This window comes from Adiantum capillus-veneris, unplaced genomic scaffold (genome assembly GCF_014529385.1).
Source record: "Adiantum capillus-veneris isolate H3 unplaced genomic scaffold, ASM1452938v2 Hic_scaffold_585, whole genome shotgun sequence".
In the NCBI taxonomy this organism is placed as follows: Eukaryota; Viridiplantae; Streptophyta; class Polypodiopsida; order Polypodiales; family Pteridaceae; genus Adiantum; species Adiantum capillus-veneris.
The window spans coordinates 46,697-52,309 of NW_028221635.1; positions in this window are offsets into that span (position 1 = coordinate 46,697).

Consider the following 5,613-nt stretch of genomic DNA (forward strand, 5'->3'; position numbering starts at 1 on the left):
TCTACGATGGTCTACAAATCTCATCATTGGATCTCCTCGTCCCAATCTGTATACCTCCTTTGGCCTTCGGTAGTGGACGGGTTCCTCTCCCAATGGTGCTCCTAAGCCATAATTTCTAACAGTTCTTGCAAGAGATGGTTCATCCCTTCGAACTCGTTCTATGGGTGGTCTTCTAGGTTCTGTTGACCCTTGAGTTTTTGGCTTACTCTCACCCTGATACCGTGAATAGAGTGGTGGTTCTTGTAAATCCCTTAGCCCTCGTGCGGCTTGATAACCATCTAGGTTTCGGTCTTGTTCTAATGTTGCACTCTGTCGAAGCCATGCCTGCAATGATGGCTGAGTTGCTGATTGGCTCTGGTTGTTGAATATCTGCGGTCGGGTAGAATGTGAGGTTACGTCATACTCTTCTGAATAGGTATTTGTCGACTTGCTAGGGGTGTAGGTGGCTCTTGGCACTTCTTCGAGGGTATATGTAGGCATTTCTGGAACTGTTGCCTTTTCTACCTCCTTTGGGAGAATACGTTTGTATTCTCGCCCGTACCTATCAACAAAAAAAATATCCTTTCCCATAGCAATTTCATAAGAGAATAAGTAAAGAACTTTGTCTTTGCTTAATTCGTTTGGGTAGGGTTCTTTGCAACAGAAGTAAGAGACTATTCCTCGCTCTCATGCTTGCTTCTTGCTTTTCCGTTGAATATAGTTGTACACAAGCGTTTAATTTTGGCAATCGAATCAAAGCATTTAACCACTAGAGGTGGTCTAAGTAATGATTGGTATAACTTGGAGAGTTAACCTCAACCACTATTGTCTTTATACACTTTTGATGTTCTGGATTAGGTTTGATAATCTGGAACTGTACTTTCCTCGGATGTTGGTCAATTTACCTAAAAAGTCTTAATTCCGTCTTTGCTATGTCAAAAGGTCAATCCTACATAGGTCTGTATCTAATGTCTAAGCTACAGCCTTCAAGAGTGCATAAGAGGAGTTTTCCTACAGCGCTTTCTAGAGCCAAATACCCATCAAACGGTCTCGAAACTCCATAGAACTTGAAGGAGACCCTACTATCACCAATAGGTCGCTCTCCCTAAGGTCCATGAACCAAAATCCCAACCCTAAACACCTGGTGCAAAATCACGTAGGATGTCTGGTCGAAATTAGCAGGTCGTCGTTTCCAAAAACTAAAGTGCCTAATGTGTATCTCTACTCAATGCAAACGCGTGGATATGGTGAAATGCGAAAACAGACAACGTATGCTCACCGAATCACCAGATGAAGCTCGTAGGTCGAGCTCGCAAAACCGGACCGTACGCCCGCAATGTAGGTATCGGCACGTAGCTCTTGTCGGGGGCAACACGCTACACTTCTCCGCATTCGATTTCGACCACCAGTGCACACGTAGCGTCAAGACGAATCTCTCACACTCTCTCTCGTACACAGTACGCTCACTCACAGACAATGCTTTTTTTTTAAATGACAAAGGTATTTCATTAAGGTCAAAAAGTGGTATAAATACCTTACAATCTCAAACCCTAATGTTCCAATTTAACCATCTACTTAATCTAAATGTCAAAACTGAGATACAATCTGGAAACTTCTGTAAGCCCCAATATTTACAAAGGTGAAATGTCGGGTTTTCTCAATAAATGAATAATTACAAAAAATAATAATCTGCCGAGCAGTCATTTTTCGTAGGGTGTGTCCAGTCGCTACCATCCACAGATTGCCATTACAACATTGTCAATCTCTTTTATCACTTTGTTGAGGTTAACAATATCTCATAGCTATTTAGTTGATATTGTGATGCCAGAAGGTCAATGGTTTTCCAGCTCTATTGTTATCGTCCCAAAAGTAAGCTAGTCAATTCAGACCCTTATTACTCACTTTCCTGGTAGTTTTTATTTAATAGTGTCTTTGCGATGGGTCCTAGAACTTCAGATAGCCAAGGGGACTAGTGCGGGACAGAGTTCTTGAAGTACTTGGTTTCTTCCCTACACTAAAGAACCCTAGCTGCTCTTTTGCACTTCTTTACGAATTCCCCTAAGATGTCCCCCCAGACTTAGGCTAGACCATGAGGGGGCTAAGAGTTTGTCATGAAAATCTACTCCTTTCCACTTACCACCTTTTGAACCAAGTTTAGTGGCATTTAACATACCTTTGGTCATAATAGCCCAACTTGGTCTTGTTTGTCCAATGAGACTACAAAAATATTGCAAAGCGGGCCTCAACATGGGCAACTAGGTTAAGAATTGGGAGACCTCCTTGGTCCACCAATGAAGTGTCTCTTTCCCATCTGGCCCACTACCATGGTTTGGAGGATTTTGTGTTGTTTTTTCACAGAAAGTAGATCACAATTGTAAAAAGGAATAAAGATTAAAAAATTTTGAACAATCCAACCAAAATAGATACATGGATATCTTTGAGCTTTTTTAAACTTGAGGGTATTTTGGGAATTTTCACAAATTAGAGGGATATTTTGGTAGTTTTTACAAAATAAGAAAGTGAAATGTGCACATTGCACATTAACATTTGAAACCAAAATAAATTGAAAATCAAATAAAATAAAAACAATGTAATAAAGACACATTGAAAAAAAACAAAAGAATATTTTAATGTCTTCATAAAACAAGGTGAGATATGGCCTACATAAGGCTATGAGAAGAAATTGATAGTAAATTGATTCTTTGTGAGAGAAAACAAGAAGGTGACACTAATTTACATTTGTTATCGTAATAAAATATTATGTTATTAAAAAAAAGATAACATTAAACTATTTAGACTACAACATATTTGTTGAAATTAGGGTTGGAAGAAAACACACACAGTTTGGAGAAGACGAAGGAAGCTCAAGGAACACAACAAAGAAAGTATTACTTAGTGTGCAATGGAAAGATAAGATTTCCCTAGAGTGATGGGCATATATGCAATACACGGGGGAAAAAACCTCCTAGTCAGGGAAAAAATGCCCCGACGGTCCTAAGTGTGCTCACACACATACGACCACATGTATATGGTAACAAATCCCCCTTGGGAGTGATGTGGTGAACAAGAGCTATAGAGTATAGGGAAGTGACATGCCCTGAGGACATGATCAGTTCACATAATCAAGTAGGCCCAAAACTTTGCACAAATCTTCAAACTTCTTAGGAGATAATGCCTTTGTGAAAAGATCTGCAAAGTTGTCTTGTGTTGGCACATAAGCGAAGTTAATCTCTCCTGCTAAGAGCCTCTCCCTGACATAGTGGTAACGCACCTCAATGTGCTTTGTGCGAGCATGAAAAACTAGGTTCCTTGCAACTGCCAATGCGCTCTGACTGTCATTGAAGATAGTGTTGGGAGTGTCTTGTCCCAACACCTAAATCAGTCATAAGGCGTCTGAGCCATACACACTAAATCGTAGCTGTGATTGAAGACTACCCTGTACTTAGCCTCACAACTAGAAGTGGCCACAGTAGGTTGCTTCTTGATCAACCATGATATGCATGAGCTTCCAATCATGAAACAAAAACCACTTGTGGACACTTGTGTGTCAAAACAACCAACCCAATCTGAGTCCGAAAAAGCATGAAAATTTGGTGAAAACGATCTCCCCTTGGGATAAAACAAACCAAGATGTAAAGTGCCGCTCAAGTAGCAAAAGATCCTCTTGAGAGACTACCATTCTTAGACCTTGGGCTATGCATAAATCTACTAACCTATGAGACTGCAAATTGAATATCCGGCCTCGTGTTGCACACATAAATGAGACAACCAGTAACTGTTTGGTAAAGAGGGACATTGACAGGATCAACAGCATCATGAAGACTCAATTTGAGACCTACTTCCAGTGGCAATAGGTTTGCAATCTTCAAGTACAAACTTACATAACAATGTCTCTATGTAACTTGTCTGACACAAGGCAATACCACCATCACACTGCTTAAATTATATACCCAAGTAATGATGTAACAGCCCCAAATATTTCATCTTGAAAGGAGCATTCAAATGAGCCTTAAATTCAAAAATATATCTCTCATTTGGTCCAGTGACCAGCAAATCGTCCACATAGAGAATGACAATTGGCCTTCAACTTAGGACACTTCTTGATCAAATGATCATTAGCTTTACAATAACGGCAACACATCTTCTTTTTTCCCTTATCCACAAAATTCCCACATGAAGTGTTGACTGCAAGAGCATTAGGAACATGTGATTTACCACTCACATAAGAGCCAATGAGAAGTGGTTACATTGTTGTTACCACCTTTTATTGGAGCAGCAATAAAGGCATGTTCAATTGCATGTTGTCTAGTCCTTTTTTTTTTTGGAAAGTGACTCTTGCAACTGCAATGTGCATAATGCATCAAACTTGACAACTTCAGGATTTCCTTGGGTCATAAGTCTCTAAGTACTAGCAAAAGTCTGGTAAGAATCTGGCAAAGGATCAAGAATAGTATGCACAAGGGAACTGTCAGAAATAACTTCACCTATAGAAATAAGTTGCTCATTGATATAATTGACACCAGCAAGGAAAGTTTCCATGTCATCTTCCTCATGCATAAATTTTGACTCCAGCTCTTTACACAGCAACGCAATTTCTGCCTCATTGCGACATGCATAAGGATCAGCTAGAATATCCCAAACCTGTTTTACAGATTTCGTTGAATGAATGTGGGGAGTAATAGTGTGCTTCATAGGCAACACAATCAATGCATGAGCCTGTACATTTTTACATCCCAACGAGCTTTCTCAGTCGTAGGCAAAACAGCTCTAGCAGCAGCAACCCTACCACCAAAACCTGCAACATCCTCAACATCGCCTACATCCTCAAAACCAGGACGTACATCAATGCCCTGCACTACACAATGTTCCAAATGCCCTTCAACACCAGAACATGTACATGTTTCATCATATAAGCCCACATAGGGTAATTGTCCCCATCCAATCTGTCCTCAGCAGCAAACATCCCGAATACATATGTGTTGTTGTCAACTATGATAAATGTTGCACCTGATGTGAAAACTGCCCAAAAAGAGGAGAAACAAAGCAGGGACAACACATGCTATATAGCACAAACTATAGAAGTCTGTAAGGGACCTGTTATGCAAAAAATGGCACTGACAGAATTTCTACACAAAATGACAAAATAGCATGCATAGTACTGGTTGTAGTGGAAACGAAGGCCAAAATGAGCTCGAATCAAAAATCTGAGCAGACTATGCTCTACGAATTCTCCCAAAATACTTGTCGACTTGCACAAATGCTTGCCAAAGCTCACAAACATTGGAGAAAGTGAGCAAGCGTGTGCTGGATCTGCTAGCAATTAAGCCCGATAGGATGCAACATGCTCTGGTACCAATTGTTGAAATTAGGGCTGCAGGAAAACACACACATTTTGGAGAAGATGAAGGAAGCTCAAGGCACACAATAGAGAGTCTATTACTTAGTGTGCAATGGAAAGATAAGATAGCCCTAGAATTATGGGCGTATATACAATGCACGGGAAAAAAACCTCCTAGTGAGGGAAAAAATGCCCCGGCAGTCCTAAGTCTGTTCACACACATCACTAACACATGTATATGGTAACAATATTCCAGAAACATAAAAAATAATGTCTAAAAAACCACTTGGAAGCAT